This window comes from Hypanus sabinus, chromosome 3, assembly GCF_030144855.1.
Source record: "Hypanus sabinus isolate sHypSab1 chromosome 3, sHypSab1.hap1, whole genome shotgun sequence".
Classification (NCBI taxonomy): Eukaryota; Metazoa; Chordata; class Chondrichthyes; order Myliobatiformes; family Dasyatidae; genus Hypanus; species Hypanus sabinus.
Window position 1 is genome coordinate 12309372 of NC_082708.1, and position 18431 is coordinate 12327802.

The following is an 18431-nucleotide window of genomic DNA, read 5'->3' on the forward strand; positions in this document are numbered from 1 at the left end:
TTCTCTGTTATTTCCTTGCTTATTTGGCCGCTTAATAGATCAGCGTAGTCTGGAAGGGCTGAGGATCCTGCTTCTGTGCTGTAGTGTTCCATGACTCTGTTTTGCTCCTTTGTATCTTTCCCACTGGTTGGTTGGTTTGTTCATTATGTGCCATGTCATATGACATGGCTGATCATGATCTTATGACAATGATTGTTCTAGGCAAGTTTTTCTACAGAAGTGGTTTTCCATTGCCTTCTGAGCAGTGTCTTTACAAGATGGTTGACCCCAGCCGTTATCAATACTCTTCAGAGATTGTCTGCCTGGCGTCAGTTGTTGCAAAACCAGGACTTGTGATGTGCTCCAGTGGCTCATACGACCATCCACCACCTACTCCCATGGCTTCATGTGACCCTGATCGGGATGGGGGGGGGGTGGCAAACAGGCGCTACACCTTGCCCAAGGGGGGACCTGCAGGCTAGCGGAGGGAAGGAGTGCCTTACATCTCCTTTGGTAGAGACGTATCCCCACCCTGCCACTGGTTGGTAATGTGTACAATATCCCCCAGCAGTGTCCTGTCCACCCTACTGATAAACAGCTCTAACCAAAAAGATTCTGCCATTGACTCCTGCAAACCATCATTTCTCTTCAACACTATAATATTTTTTATATATACTGTGTCTGATCAACTATTCTAGATAGTCCTCCATCCACCATACTCGCATCAATCTTTTGCTCCCGCCACCGCACTACACTGTAAACTACTTTTTATAATGCTAAATGTGTGAGATTCTACAGATGCTGGAAACCCAGAGAAACAGACACAAAATTCTGAAGGAACTCAGCAGGTCAGGCAGCATCTGTGGAAAAGAATAAACAGTCAACATTTCAGGCTGAGACCTTTCATCAGTACTCATTTTATAATGCTATTTACATTGAAAACTCATGCTGGTTTTTATACACATTATGTTCCATAGCTGTACTTCTAACATCTAACCTTATTTTTTTATAACTCTTTATTATTGCCCACCATTGAGAACATCAACCATAAACGCTGCCTGGGCAGGGCGAAGAGCATTATCAAGAATGCATCTCACCTCAACCATGGACTTTTTACTGTCCTCCCCTCCAGTAGGCACTACAGAAGCCTCCACTCCCGCACCAGCAGGCTCAGGAAGAACTTCTTCCCTGAGGCTGTGACCCTGCTGAACCTCACATCACAGCGCTAAGCAGTATTGCACCCATCTTGTACTGTCTCAGTACTTTTATAATTGTGAGCCATAGCACTTTCTTTTTATTCGCAGTACACTATTCTTTGTATTTCTGGTTAGATGCTAACTGCATTTCATTGACTTTGTATCTGTACTTGGCACAATAACAGTGAAGTCGAATCTAAATCTAAAAAAATATTTATAATTGTTGAATGTTGTTGTTTTTGTTGCTGTGCCAATACACCACAGCAATTCTTAATCCATGTAAATGTATCTGGCAAATGAGGCTGGTGCTTGATTTTCTTTAATTAATACTGTTAATTTTTCACCTTCCTTATCACTTTATACCTGGAAATATTTAACACTGAGTCCTTCTTCTTTGAACCAAGTTTCTGTTATTGGAACCGTGTGGCACCGATCACACACTCCGGAGATATATCAGTGCTGGCAGACACTGACAGGGAGGGATTTGCTGCTATTTTATGAATGGCATTTCTACTGTAAAGTGGTGGAACAAGACAATTTGCAACAGTTACTCAATGCAAGAAACATGAGATACAATGAGGTGTTACTGGGTCTGGGTGGCTTGAGTTAGAAGGAAAGACTGGATAGGCTGGAATTGTTTTGCCTGGAGCATAGGATGCTGAGCAGTGGCCTATTAGAGGTTTGTAAAACAATGAAGGGTGCATTGACGTAGTGGTCACTTTGTTAGATACACCTGTATACCTCCTCATTAATGCGAATATCTTAGCCGGTAATGTAGCGGCACGGGGCAGTACGGTAGCGTAGTGGTCAGCATGACAGGTACAAATCCCCCCGTTGTCCGTAACGAGTTTGCACTTTTACCTCGTGACCACATGGGTTTCATTAGGGTGCTTCGGTCTCTGGGAAGAGGCTGTTCCTAAAACGTTGAATGTGTTTCCTCAGATTCCTGTTCCTCCCCCTGTCGATAGCAATGTTGACAGCATGTCCTGGCTGATGGGAGTCCTGAATGGTGGACGCCTTCTTTCTGAGGAATCACCTTTTGAAGATTTCCCTAATGCTGAAGGAGGCTGGTGCCCGTGGTGGAGCTGGCTGAGTTTACAGCCCTCTGCAGCTACTTCTGATCCTGTCCATAGAACTGACAAGCACAGAACGATGCAAGTTTCAATGTTATATAACTCCATGTTTCATTGACAGTGCAGAAGAAGTGGGGCGGTGGAATTGGTGGGTTGGGTTTGTGAGGGTTGGTGAAATTGGTATATATATCAACAATAAACACAATGCCTCTACTTCCTCAAGGAGGCTAAAAAATTTTGGCATGTCCCCTTTGACCCTTGCCAATTTTTACCAATACACCACAGAAAACATTCTTATTGGATGCAGAGCAGCTTGGCATGACAACTATACTGTGCATGACTATGGGAAACTACAGAGACTGGCAGACACAGCATATCAGGAAACCAGGCTCCTCTTCATGGACTCTTGCGTTCTTTCCCCTCCCTCAGTAAAGCAGCCAGAATAATAAAGAACCCATTCACTCCAGGCATTCTCTCCTCTCCCATCAGACATCAGACATCAACGCAGGTACCGCCAGGCTCAAAGACAGCTTTAACCCTGCTGTTATAAGACTGTAAGGGTCCTCTAGTATGACAGGAAGGATTATTGACTTCACCGTCTACCTGATCGTTAACTTGCACTTCATCGTTAACCTGCACTTTTCCAGTAGCTTTTAGACTTTATTCTGCATTGTTATTGTTCTACCTAGTTTTAGCTGAATAGACTATACACTGATCTGATCTGCATGAACAATGTGCAAGACAAGCCTTTCACTGCACAGTTGACAACAATAATCCAATACACACTGAGGACAATACACACAAAATGGTGGAGGAATTCAGGTCAAAGTCAAAATCAAAGAAGTTTATTATCAAAGTGCATATATGTCACTAAATACTCTCGAGATACATTTTCTTGCAAGCATTTATAGGAAAGTAAAGAAATAAAGAAGAATTTATAAAAATGTCTCTTCATAAACAATGTCAAATAACTACTGTGCAAAAGAAGACAAAGTGTGCAAACAAAAAATAAATAATACTGAGACATGAGTTATGGAGTCTGTGGGTGTGGAATCAGTTCAGAGTTGAGGCAGGCAGCATCTGTAGAGAGGAATAAACAGTCAACGTTTTGGGCCAAGACCCTTCATCAGGACTGGAAAGGAAGAGAAAAGAAACCGAAATAAGAAGGTAGGGAGAGGGGAAGGAGTACAAATTGGCAGGTGATAGGTGAAACCAGGTGAGGCTGAGATAGGTGGCTGGGGGAGGTGGGTGAATTGAGAAGCTGGGAGGTGATAGGAGGAAGAGGTGACTTACTAAAGATGAGTAATCTGATGGAAGAGGACAGTGGACCGGGCAGAAAGGGGAGGAGGAGGAACACCAGACGGAGGTGATGGGTATGTGCAGAGAAGAGAACAACACAACTCAGGGCAACACACTTGGCCACACATTTTACATCTTTCTCCTTCATCCTTCTTTATTCCCCTCAACAACTTTTAAAAGTGAACCTGGAGCAAAACTCACCTTCTGTCCTTCTCTTTACAAAACTACCAAAGTTTATTAGAACCATAGAACATCACAGCACAGAAACAGGCATTTTGGCCCTTCTTGGCTGTGCTGAACCATTTTTCTGCCTAGTCCCACTGACCTGCACCTGGCCCATATCCCTCCAAACACCTTTCATCCATGTACCTGTCCAAGTTTTTCTTACATGTTAAAAGTGAGCGCACATTTACCACTTCATCTGACAGCTCCCACTCCCACCACTCTCTGTGTGAAGAATCCTCCCCTAATGTTCCCTTTAAACTTTTCCCTCTTCACCCTTAACCTGTGTCCTCTGGTTTTTTTCTCCCCTAGCCTCAGTGGAAAAGGCCTGTTTGCATTCACTCTATCTATACCCATCATAATTTTATATACCTCTATCAAATCTCCCCTCATTTTTCTACGCTCCAGGGAATAAAGTCCTAACTTATTCAACCTTTCTCTGTAACTCCATTTCTCAAGTCCCAGCAACATCCTTGTAAACCTTCTCTGCACTCTTTCAACCTTATTAATATCCTTCCTGTAATTAGGTGACCAAAACTGCACACAATACTCCAAATTCAGTCTCACCAATGTCTTATACAACCTCACCATTACATTCCAACTCTTATACTCAATACTTTGATTTATAAAGGCCAATATGCCAAAAACTCTCTTTACTACCCCATCTACCTGTGACACCACTTATTTTGTATCTGTACTCCCAGATCCCTCTGTTCTACTGCACTCCTCAGTGCCCTACCATTTACTTTGTATGTTCTACCTTGGTTTTTCCTTCCAAAGTGCAATACCTCACACTTGTCTGTATTAAACTCCATCTGCCATTTTTCAGCCCATTTTTCCAGCTGGTCCAAATCCCTCAGCAAGCTTTGAAAACCTTCGTCACTATCCACTACACCTCCAGTCTTTGTATCATCAGCAAATTTGCTGATCCAATTTACCACATTATCATCCAAATCATTGATATAGATGACAATTAACAATGGGCCCAGCACTGATCCCTGTGACACACCACTAGTCACAGGCCTCCACTCAGAGTAGCAATCCTCCACTACCACTCTCTGGCTTCTCCCATTGAGCCAATGTCTAATCCAATTTACTACCTCACTCACAAAAATACACAGAAGGATTGGGATTTACAAAATTACAACTTCATATTAAAATATGGTTACTATAATCTACAAAGCACTCTATTCCTTGGGTGTACCACAATTCTCAGAACTACCCCACTGTGCCCATAGTAACGGTATGCTTCCTCACCAAGGGCACTTGGGCTTGAACATAACCCTGCAAGAGGGGCAGGCAGTCGGCTTGGGCATATGCCTCGACTGTCCGCTGCCTTGATTTGTGAATGGTCATGCCCAGGAGCAAGTAGATCCACCAGTAGGTCTTTCAGTGACCCAGCACCCCACCAGCAAATCCAATCTTCACCCCCAGTTCCTATAGGATTCCGTTAATGCCTTGGCCTGTATTTGGCAAAACCTTTCAAAAACAGAAATAAATGAATTTGATATACATTGTACCATTCTCCCGCTATCTATAGAAGCAAGAGATCAGTGCAAACTCTGTGAAAGTTAAATGATAAGATGTTTATATTGATAGATAGATAATCTACACTGCAGTGATAGTAGCAGTGCGATCACTTGAGTCGAGTATGATGTTTTCCGAAGGGGTTGTCTGTTGGTGAGTCCCCAGCTGACTGTAGAGACCAAACCAGGACCATTGTGGGTGTGAGTAAGTGGTGGGTCTTCTGGTTGTTCAGCCTCTCCTTTCCTATCTGCTGTTTGTTCTCTGAGGTGCAGTGGCATTTGTTCTTATGTAGCACAGCTCCCTCTTGAACAGGTTCCCTCCAGGTGTATCTATTGAGGACAATATCTTCCCACTTTTTAGATGTAATGTTGAATTTCTTCAGGCTGACTTTGATGTTAGCTTTAAAACGTTTTCCTTTGCCCACCTGGGACTTACTGACCTTCCTTCAGCTGGAAGTAAAGTGTCTGTTTGAGGAGACACGGGTTATGCATCCAGATTACATGACTTATCCGCTGCATTTGCTGTACCAACGAAACGTATAAATTGTGTCCTGAAGAAGGGTCTCAGCACAAAACGTCATAAATTTATTCATTTTCATAGATGCTGCCTGATTTGCTGAGTTCCTCCAGCATTTTGTGACTGTTACTCTGGATTGCCAGCATCGGCAGACTTACTCATGTAGAAAGTCAATATTTTTATAGCTATTGTTGAATGTACACCAGTTATCAGTTTCAATTAGATTTTCCTTTTAATTTTACAAGTGATGAGTATACCGCATGTGGAAATAGTCCCTTTTATTAGGTAAAGATTAATTACTGTAGTCAACGTGAGGCACAGTCATGACATCTTCTGGTTTATATCTCTGGGCTAATTTAATGAAAAGCCCAAAGAAAGTGTACCATGATGGAGATTTTAATTATCATAAAAACAATTACCAGCTCAATGCATTATCATTGTGACTGCATCATTGAATTAGATTTCTGTAAAAGAACAAAGGAAAATTTTTATTTAGAATGGAATGATATAGAATGCCCTGACAACGTAAAGACGTTATAAAAATAAAAATTAGCTTGATCTGTCACATGTATGTCAGAATCAGGTTTAATATCATCAGCATACGTTGTGAAATTTGTTAACTTTGTGGCGGCAGTACGATGCATTACATGGTAACAGAAAAAAACTGAATTACAGTAAAAATATATATGTAGTGGTTAAGTTAAATAATTAGTGCGAAAATAGAAATGGAAAAGTAGGAAGATTATGTTCATGGGTTCAACGTCCATTCAGAAGTTGGATGGCAGAGGGGAAGAAGCTGTTCCTGAATCACTGAGTGTGTGTCTTCAGGCTTCTGTACCTCCTTGATGGTAACAATGAGGAGAGGGCATGTCCAGGGTGGTGGGGTCCTTAAAGATGGACACCACCTTTTTGAGGCATTAAAAAGCTACTAAGTCTGACAGAACCCTTTCTACTGACAGGAGAAAGGACAAAGGCAGGTTACTGGTGCCTTAAAACTCATCATTCAGGCAGATGAGACTCATCAGCCGTGGTTGACAGCGCATCTTGGATTAGGAAAATTCTGATTTCAAACCTCCACTGTCATGTGGCTATACCCACTCATGGAGAAGGCTTTAGGAGTAAACCCCACGAGAATAATCCAGAGCTGGAGTCCCTAAGGCAGTCCTAAGTTGAGTTCAACATTGACTGGCAACTCCTGCGATGCTGCTGGTGCCAAACTGTATTGGTCTGTGCCATTACTTTGGGTTCATCAGTTGCATAGAGAAGGGCAACCGCTTGCTCTCCATATTGTACGACCCGGTCTTGTGTTTCCAGACAGCCAGGATGCAACATCCATGTCGACCCTGACCTACAGAGGCCTACCACTACTAAGGCGTAACACTGACCATTACACTACTACCCTACCCATGCTATTAAACCAGTGATGCCAGAATATTGGATTGACACAGGAACATAGGAACAACGTAGTATCACAGACAGTGAAGATCATTATCAAGAATTGCAGGAGGCTCTTAATCATAAACATGAAAAAGGATGTGGTCTACAAATTACAACAGGAGATAGAAAATACATGCCAAAAGGGCAATGTTACAATAATCATGGGTGGTGGGGGGGGGGGGGGTTTCAATATGCAGGTAGATTGGGAAAATCAGGTTGGCACAGTACCCAAGAGGGGAAATCTGTAGAGCAGATCATGGTTGAGCACACTATAGAATCAACTATTTTGTATTGTGTGTTGTGAAATGAACCAGAATTGATTAGAGAACTCAAGGTAAAAGAACCCTTAAGTGATCACAATATGATTGAATTCACCCTAATTTTTGAGAGGGAGAAGCTAAAGTCAGATGTATCAGTATTTCAGTGAAGTAAAGCAAATTACAGGAGCATGAGAGAGGAGTTGGCCAGAATTGATTGGAAAAGAACACTGGCAGGGATGACGGCAGAGCAGCAATGGCTGGAATTTCTGGAAGCAATTTGGAAGGAACAGGAAATAGACATCCCAAAGAGGAAGAAGTATTCTAAAGGCAAGATGACTCAATAGCGGCTAATAAGAGAAGTCAAAGCCAAGATAAAAGCCAAAGAGAAAGCATATGATAGAGCATAAATGAATGGGAAGTTAGATGACTGGGAAGCTTAAAACTACCAACAGAAGGTAAGACAAAAGTCATTAAGTAAGTAAAGATGGAATATGAAAGTAAGCTAGCCAATAATATTAAAAAGAATACCAAAAGTCTTTTCAGGTACATTAAGTGTAAAAGAGAGGTGACAGTGGATATTGGACCTCTGGAAAATGATGCTGGAGAGGTAGAAGTGGGGGACAAGGAAATGGTGGATGAACTGAATATGTATTCTGCGTCTGTCTTCACCATGGAAGGCCCGAGCAGTATGGTGGAAGTTCTGGGTGTCAGGGGTTATGAAGTATGTGAAGTTATCATTACTAGGGAGAAGATTCATGGGAAACTGAAAGATCTGAAAGCACATAGTCACCTGGACCCAATGGTGTAAACCTAGAGTTCTGAAAGAGGTGGCTGAAGAGATTGTGGAGGCATTAGTAATGATCTTTCAAGAATCAGTAGATTCTGCAATGGTTCCAGAAGACTGGAAAATTGCAAATTCATTCCACTCTTCAAGAAGGGGAGAGACACAGAAGAAAGGAACTTAAAGGCCAGTTAATCTGACATCAGTGGCTGGGAAGATGTTGGAATCGATTGTTAATGATTTGATTTTGGGGTACTTTCAGATACATGATCAAATAGGTCAGTCAGCATGGTTTCTTCAAGGGAAAATCTTGCCTAACAAATGTGTTGGAATTCTATGAAGAAATAATAAACAGGAAAGACAAAGGAGGATTGGTTGATATTGTGTTCTTGGATTTTCAGAAGGCCTTTGACAAGGTGCCACACATGAGGCTGCTTAACAAGTTGAGAGCCCATGGTAAGACAGAAAATGATCTAACATGGATAATGCAGTGACTGATTGGTGGGAGTAAAGGGACCTGTTCCAGTGACTAGTAGTGTTCCACAGGACTGTTATATGTTGACTGTTTTATGTTATATGATGATATAGATGATGGAATTGATGGCTTTGTTACAAAATTTGCAGATAATATGAAGATAGGTAGAGGGGCAGGTAGCTTTGAGGAACTAGAGATGCTACAGAAGGACTTAGTTTAGAAAAATGGCAAAGTAGTGGCAGATGGAAAACAATGTCGGGAAGTGTATGGTCATTGTACTTTAGTAGAAAAAATGCAAGGGTCGACTATTTTCTAAATGGAGAGAAAATACAAAATAACTGAGGTACCAAAGGACTTGGCAGTCCTTGTGTAGGATCCCCTAAAGGTTAGTTTGCTGGTTGTTTCTACGGTGATGTTAGCATTCATTTCAACAGGATAAGAATATAAAAACAAGGGTGTAATATCTAGTCTTTATAAGGCACTGGTGAGGCTTCACTTAGAGTATTGTAAGCAGTTTTGGGCCCCTTCTCTTAGAAAGGATGTGTGGAAACTGGTGAGGGTTCAAAAGAGGTTTACAAAGATGACTCCAGGGTTGGATAGATTGTAACATGAAGAGCGTTTGATGGCTCTGGGCCTGTATTCACAAGAATTCAGATGAATGAGGGGTGACCTCATTGAAACCTATCGAATGGTGGAAGGCCTTGATAGAGAGGATATGGAGAGGATGTTTCTTATGGTGGAGAAGTCTGAGACCAGAGGACAGCACCTCAGAATAGAGGAGCGTCCTTTTAGAATGGAGATGAGGAGGAATTTCTTTAGCCAGAGCATGGAGAATCTCTAGAAATCTTTGCCACAGACAGCTGTGGAGTCCAAGTCTTTATGTATATTTAAGGCAGAGGTTGATAGATTATTGATTGGTCAAGGCATGAAGGGATATGGGGATGGTGGGGAGGGGGAAGGCAGGAGGTTGGGGCTAAGAGGAAAAATGGATCAGCCATGTTGAAATGGTGGACCCACCCTGATGGGCCAAATGGCCTAATTCTGCTTCTATATCTTATGGTCTTGCATACAATGTATTGCACAGAAAATGCTGGAGGAACTCAGCAAGTCAGGCAGCATCTTTGGAAATAAATAAACAGTTGACAGTTCAGTGAGATCCTTCTTCAGGACTGGAAAGGAAGGGTGCCAGATAAAAAGGTGGGGGTAGGGAAAAACGATTGCTAGAAAGTTATAGGAGAAGCCAGGGGCGGGGTGGGAAATGTACAAGGGCTGGAAAGGAAGGAATCTGATAGGAGAGGAGAGAGGACAACACAAGAAGGGGAAGGAGTAGGGGTCAGTGGGGGTAATAGGCAGGTGAGAAGATGTAAGAGGCTAAAGTGGATAACAGAACAAGATGGGGGGGAGGGATCATTTTTGTTACTGGAAAGAGAAATCGATATTCATTTATCAGGTTTGAGGCTACCCAGACAGAATATAAGGTGTTGCTCCTCCAACCTGACAGTGTGCTCATCATGCCACAAGTGGAGACCATGGACCGACATATTGGAAATACCAATCAGCTGGTTAAGTGGGCCAAAGAATGGCAAATGGCGTTCAGTTCCGATAAATGCGAGAGTTGACATTTGGGAAGTCAAACCAGCGTAGGAATCTCACAGTGAATGATAGAGCCCTAGGGAGAGTTATAGATCCCTGGTGTGCATGGATGTAATTCTCTGATTATGGTATCACAGGTAGGCAAAGTGGTGCAGCAAGTCCTTGGTATGCTGAGGCACTGAACATAAATCTTGGGTTATTATAGTCCATCATCCAGAACATGTTGACTTCTCATTCCTACCGTTGGGGAGGATGTCTAGGAGCATGAAGACCCACACTCAATAAAATTCAAAAATAACTTCTTCCTCTCAACCATGAATCAGCCATGAAAACACAAGCACTGCCTCGTTAGTCTTTTTTTCTTCACACTATTTATCTATCTATCTATCTATCTATCTATCTATCTATCTATCTATCTATCTATCTATCTATTTATCTATCTATTTATTTATTTATGTATGTACGTATGTATGTATGTAATTTACTGAATTTTATGTCTTTGTGTCATAGATGGCATTGCAGTGTAGCAGTTAGCTTAATGCCTTACAGCGCCAGCAGTAAGATCGGGGTACAATTCTCATCACCGGCTGTAAGCATCGGAGGTGGGGTGGAGATACGTCTCTACCAAAGGAGGTGTAAGGTGCTCCTTCCATCTGGTAGCCTGAAGTTCACCCTTGGGCAAGGTGTAACACCTGCTTAGTCCCCCTCCGATCAGGGTCACGTGAAGCCCTGGGAGTAGGTGGTGGATGGTCGTACGAGCAGCTGGTGCATATCACAAGTTCTGGTTATGTGACCACTGACGCCAGGCAAACAATCTTTGAAGAGTATTGGTAATGGCTGGGGTCACCCGTCTTGTAAAGACATTGCCTGGAAGAAGGCAATGGCAAAGTACTTCTGTAGAAAAAATTTGCCAAAATCATGGAAACATAGAAAACGTACAGCACAATACAGGCCTTTTGGCCCACAAAGGTGTGCTGAACATGTCCCTACCTTAGAACTACCTAAGCTTTACCCATAGCCCTCTAGTTTTCTAAGCTCCATGTACCTATCTAGGAGTCTCTTAAAAGACCCTATCATATCCGCCTCCACCACCGTTGCCGGCAGCCCATTCCACGCACTCACCACTCTGTAAGTAAAAAACTTACCCCTGACATCTCCTTTACACCTACTCCCCAGCACCTTAATCCTGCGTCCTCTCATGTTAGCCATTTCAGCCCTGGGAAAAAGCCTCTGACTATCCACACGATCAATGCCTCTCATTATCCTGTACACCTCTATCAAGTCACCTCTCATCCTCCGTCGCTCCAAGGAAAAAAGGCTGAGTTCACTCAACCTATTCTCATAAGGCATGCTCCCCAATCCAGGCAACATCCTTGTAAATCTTCTCTGCACCATTTCTATGGCTTCCATGTCCTTCCTATAGTGAGGTGACCAGAACTGAGCACAGTACTCCAAGTGGGGTCTGACCACGGTCCTATATAGCTGCAACATTACCTCAATTACCTCTTAACATTACCTCTTAAACTCAATCCCACGGTTGATGAAGGCCAATGCACCGTATGCCTTCTTAACCACATAGTCAACCTGCACAGCAGCTTTGAGAGTCCTATGGACTCGGACCCCAAGATCCCTCTGATCCTCGACACTGCCAAGAGTCTTACCATTAATACTATATTCTGTCATCATATTTGACCTACCAAAATGAGCCACCTCACACTTCTCTGGGTTGAACTCCACCTGCCACTTCTCAACCCAGTTTTGTATCCTATTAATGTCCCGTTGTAACCTCTGACAGCCCTCCACACTATTCACAACACACTCAATCTTTGTGTCATCAGCAAATTTACTAACCCATCCCTCCACTTCCTCATCCAGGTCATTTATAAAAATCACAAAGAGTAGGGGTCCCAGAACAGATCCCTGAGGCACACCACTGGTCACTGGTCTCCATGAGGAATATGACTCGTCTACAACTAAAATTGCTAAAATCCATATACACTACATCTACTGCTCTACCTTCATCAATATGCTTAGTCACATCCTCAAATAATTCAATCAGGCTCGTAAAGCAGGACCTGCCTTTAACAAAGCCATGCTGACTATTCCTAATCATATTATGCCTCCCCAAATGTTCACAAATCCTGCCTCTCAGGATCTTCTCCATCAACTTACCAATCACTGAAGTAAGATTCACTGGCCTATAATTTCCTGGGCTATCTCTACTCCCTTTCTTGAATAAGGGAACAACATCTGCAACCCTCCAATCCTCCGGAACCTCTCCCATCCTCATTGATGATACAATGATCATTGCCAGAGGCTCAGCAATCTCCTCCCTCACCTCCCATAGTAGCCTGGGGTACATCTCGTCCGGTCCTAGTGACTTAATCAACTTGATGCTTTCCAAAAGCACCAGCACATCCTCTTTCTTAATATCTACATGCTCAAGCTTTTCAGTCCACTGCAAGTCATCTCTACAATTGCCAAGATCCTTTTCCATAGTGAATACTGAAGTAAAGTATTCATTAAGTACTTCTGCTATTTCCTCCAGTTCTATACACACTTTTCCATTATCACACTTGATTGGTCCTATTCTTTCACGTCTTATCCTCTTGCTCTTCACATACTTGTAGAATGCCTTGGAGTTTTCCTTAATCCTGTCCGCCAAGGCCCTCTCTTGGCCTCTTCTGGCTCTCCTAATTTTATTCTTAAGCTATCTTCCTGCAAGCCTTATAATCTTCTAGATTCATATTGTTCCCTAGTTTATTGAACCTGTCGTAAGCTCTTCTTTTCTTCTTGACTAGATTTACAACAGTCTTTGTGCACCACGGATCTTGTACTGTACCATCCTTTCCCTGTCTCACTGGAACGTGCCTACTCAGAACTCCACGCAAATATCCCCTGAGCATTTGCCACATTTCTTCTGTGCATTTCCCTGAGAACATCTGTTTCCAACCTATGCTTCCAAGTTCCTACCTGATAGCCTCATATTTCCCATTTCTCCAATTAAACGTTTCCCTAACTTGTCTGTTCCTATCCCTCTCCAATGCTATGGTAAAGGAGATAGAATTGTGATCACTATCTCCAAAATGCTCTCCCACTGAGAGACCTGACACCTGATCAGGTTCATTTCCCAATACCAGATCAAGTACAGCCTCTCCTCTTGTAGGCTTATCTACATATTGGGTCAAGATACCTTCCTGAACACACCTAACAAACTACCCCATCTAAACCCCTCACTCTAGGGTTATGGATAGAGAAAAGAAAAAGACCACGATTGCCCATGTCAGTGGACACAGCACATAATGATGATGATGATGATTGTACGTTCTCACCATGGCCATGTGTCTATCTTCCGCGTGCTCTCGTTTCCTCACATGTTCCAAAGGGATCTAGTTAGGTTTAGGGTTAGGGTGTTGAGAGTATTTTATTTTGGCACCAGAGCATCGTGAAACTTCCAGGCAGCTTTCAACACAATCCTCAGACTGCCGTGGTCATTAATGCAAGATGGTGCATTTCACTGTATGTGGCAATTTTTCAATATACGTGTGACAGATAAAACCGAATCTAATTTAATCTAATTATTCTGCTGCTGCAAAACTATAAATTTCATGTCATGTAAGTCAGAGCTGAAATATCGTATGTTAATTTTGATTCTGATTCTGATTTGTCTGTACATGGCATCGGTGAGGTCGCACTTGTAGTATTGTGTACAATTTTTGCAACTCTCTTTTAGGAAGGATGTCATTAAGTTGGGAAGAGTGCAAAGAAAGTTTACCAGCATGTTGCCAACATTCAAGGGCCTGAGTGATAGGAGAGGTTGGAGAATATAGGACTTGGAGTGTAGGAGACTGAGAGGTAAACTGATAGAGCTGTATAAAATCATGAGAGGTATGGATGGATATCATGCCCACAGCCTTTTTCCTATGGAAAGGGAATCAAAAACTAGACAGCATAAGCTAAAGGTGAGAGAGTAAGGATTTGCACAGATTGTCTTCTTTTGTACACTGGTTATTTGTCAGTCTTTGTTTATATATAGTTATTCATAAATTCTATTGAATTTCTTTATCTTCCTGTAAAATAAATCTCAAGGTAGAAATTACATGCATTTTGAAAAGAAATTGACTTTGACCCAGTGGGTGGATGAGCTGTCAAAGGAAGTAGTAGAGGCAGGAAAAAATAACAGAATCAGAACCTAATTGAATATCAATAACACAAGGAAACACAAGACTAAAGAAGGGTCTTGACCTGAAACATTGACTGTTTACTCTTTTCCATAGATTCTGCCTGGCCTGCTGAGATTCTCCAATATCTTGTGTGTGTTAGATCACTGGCTTATGTCATGAAATATGTTGCAATACATAATAACAAACCTATAAATTACTATATGTATACACACACACACACACACACACACACACACACACACACACACATAAATATATATCTATATCTACAAAATTTTCTTAGTGCAAAAAGAGAGCAAAAAAAGTAGTGAGGCAGTGTTCATTATCCATTCAGAAGTTTGGTGGCTGAGGGGAATAAGCTGTTCCGAAGGCATTGAGTGTGAATGTACAAGAGCCTCAGATCCCTCACCACCAGGTTCAGGGACAGTTTTTACCCCTCAGTTATCAGATACTTGAACCAGAGGGAATAACCACTCAACTTCATTCGCCCCATCATTCTACTGTTCCCATAGCCTAGGACTCACTTTCAAGGACTCTTCATTTCATGTTCTTGGTATTTATTGTTTATATAATTATTATTATATTTATTTTTTTCTTTCTTTCTGTATTTGCACAGTTTGTTGTCTTTTACATACTGATTGCTTGTCTGTCCAGTTGGTTACAATCCTTCATTGTTTCTTGGACTTACTGTGAATGCTCACAGGAAACTGAATCTCAGGGTTGTATGCGGTAACATATATGTACTTTGATAATAAATACACTTTAAACCGTGAATTTTTTATAACCTTCCGCATGAAAATAATTACATATTTTGCTCTCCATTTCCGTCTTCTGCACTGCTTGAGAACATGGGTCACCTCCAGGTTTCCTGCCACTTGTATATACCACTCTCCTGAGTCAAACCTCACCCACATATGTGACTATGGGGCCATGGGAACTCCATGAAGGTACCTTTTCCACAGAGGCTGCCACAGTCTTCATTATCTGAGGCTGTAAAGCAGAAACTTAACTGGATTGGCTAAAGAGGCAAGGTTGAGATTGGGTGCCCTACCGAGGGTTCCTCACCCACGCCTATCAATAAAGCACATTATGAGTGTGGAGGAGTGATCACTACTTGCCGGGCTGAGCTCAGACTCACCTTCTCAAGGGCAAATGGAAAGGCTTAATAATGGATAGACTAGCTGGTGACAGTCTCATCATGTGAATAACCAAACCCAGAGGAGTTGTGTTGCAAACCGGTGTCTGGGGCCATCACTGTAAGTCTGACAATTGGCCCCTGTAGGAAAGATTCCCTACGTTATTGCAAGCAACAACTCATAGGCGGCATCACAAACAAAGCAGTGCACCTCCACCTCATCAAGGGCATCCAGGGAAGAGCAATAGCCAGCGGCCTGTTTGGGAATATCTGGTCACCAAACCAATATCCCTTCCTTGAGCTCAAAGCGATGAGCAGCTTATTTACTTCTGGACGCTTTTGATGTAATATTTTGGTTTGACTTAATGTGGCACTGTGTACGCTACAAGTTGGTGTGCTACTTGGTTTCGAGTCAGAGAAAACAACCGCACAGAAACAGACCCTTTGGCCCATCTAGTCCTTGCCAAACCATGGAACAGAGGAGAATGTTTCACCTCTGAAACAGTGTTACCGAATGCTTGGGGACCTGATAAACAGTTGTACCATCTTACTGTTCATATTTTTTCACTACTATTGGGCTTTATGATTCAGGTCAAAACACGTTATCCACTCCTCTATGAACAAGAGTCTATTTCCAAGCCAGTAACAATGTGCTGTATAAGGAACTGTTTTCATATCAAGGGGCAGATCGTACAATGCATAAGGTGATGTTATATTACTTTTGTTCAGAATTCACAGGTTTAATAGACATGGTGTGACTTTGCTTGCCTGAACAGTGATTCAATTTACAGATAGAATCTGCCAAGAAATGTCAAACTTTTCATTGTATTAAAACCATTTTATCCCTTGAGGCAGTGGGAAGCATTGGTATCCTAGTGACCTGGTGTTGTCCTTTAGCTCAGGGAGCCAACAGATAATGAAATTAAATGCATTCTCTGTACGATGCAGGTTCCCTAAATGAATTAAATCTGGGGATGCTCAAAGCCCGGAGTGGATTACAGCCACTTAGCTCTTCATCCAGTGTCGGTCGTTCTGCATTCACTGTATCATTGTGATCCGCCGGCATATAAGGAATTTATTTCAGAGACTGTGCACTACGAACAATACTAGTGCAAACTGTTAGCAATTCCAGTCAGGAATGATTTTCGACTAATTAAGTCCACAGCACAGAAAAGACACCATTCCGCCCAAATGCTTCAGGATTTAAAAGCAAGCATGGAATTCGGAGGCTTGATAAGGCCACACTTGGACTATTGTGAGCAGCTTTGGACCCCTTATCTATGAAAGAATGTGCTGGAATTGGAGAGGGTCCCGAGCAGGTTCACAAGAGTTATCCCAGGAATGAAAGAGTTAATGTTTGAGGAGCATTTGATGGTTTGGGGCCTGTGCTCGCTGAGGTTTAGAAGAATGAGGGGGGAATCTCATTGAAACTTTTTGAATATTGATAGACCCAGATAGAGTGGATGTGGATTCTTATAATGAGGGAGTTTAGGACTCAAGGGCAAAGCCTCAGAATAGAAGGACACCACTTAGGACAGAGATGAGGAAGAAATCCTTTAGCCAGAGGGTAGTGAATCTGTGGAATTCATTGATACATATGTCCTTGGGTATATTGGCTTTGGGTCTGGGTATTTGATCCTCCACAATATTCCGCGTGGAAATTTAAACTGGAGGTGGCAGTGTTTTTATTTTACGAGGTCGAGTTGCGAGTTCGACATCGACCCGGCATGGATGGAGAGTGCACTAGGGAACGGTCTGTCAGTCGACTTTTCAGGCCGAGGTCCTTCACTGGGGGGTGAGTCGTCGACTGTTAGTTCTGCTCCACAGATGTTGCCTGAACTGTTGAGTTCCTCCAGCATTCTGTGGCTCTTTTCGAAGACTATGTTGTGAGCCAGCCGAACAGATTACAATGTACGTAATTATATTGAGGTAGTAAAACGAAAATAGAATGCAGAATATAATATTACGGAGAAAGAGCAGTGCCAAAGCGCAAGGGCCACAGTGACTGGGAGATCGGGAGTTCAAGGCTTCATCTTTTAGCAGGTGGGAAGTTTGTTCAAGAGTTTGATAGTTGTGGGATATAATGTGAGCAAAATGGAAGGATGTGGACATTGTGCAGATAGAAGGCTTGAGTTTGGCAGTACAGTACGTGCTCGCAGAATTTTATATCTTCTGACCAATTGGAGAGGAGAGACAAGGAGTCCTTAGTTACATTGGCTGTTTTCACAAGGCAGCGAGAAGTGTAGATGGAGCCAATGGATAGCTTCCACGATGGAGTGGACTGTATTCATGACTCTCTGCAATTTCCACAACCCATTTCCTTCTCTCTCATGTGTTTATTCCACTTCCACTTAACTGTATACTGAGCCATTACAGTTTTTAACTGAACAATTAGAAAGCCTAATTTCAGGTCAGAGGAGGGGCTAAACCTTTCATTGATTCTTACTTAACAATGATGATTTAACTCGAGAGTGCAGCTTCCGGTGGTGGCAAGGAGGGGAAATAGTGTTTTATTCCCCAGTATCTTCCCAAAGATAACTGCAAGGCAGAGAGCAAATCTGAGGTTGTCTGGCTAATGATGGGACACCAGGAGAACTGGATGTGAGCCACTCTTGCTCAGAGCCACGAGCTGACCTTGGCAGGTATTTGTGTTGCCAACTGACCTGCCAGCTCGGCTTATTAGCAGGAGTTAGTCAAATCTTAAAGGAGATTCTTCAGATTGAGTAAGAGAGAACAATGCAGCGACAGGTCCTT

The 18431-nt window shown here is 42.5% G+C and overlaps 1 protein-coding gene across 1 annotated transcript in view; it reads left to right on the plus strand.

Moving 5' to 3' along the window:
* Positions 1-18431, plus strand: part of nlgn4xa (neuroligin 4 X-linked a) — a 318165-nt gene that overhangs the window by 98728 nt on the left and 201006 nt on the right. The window lies entirely within an intron of this gene.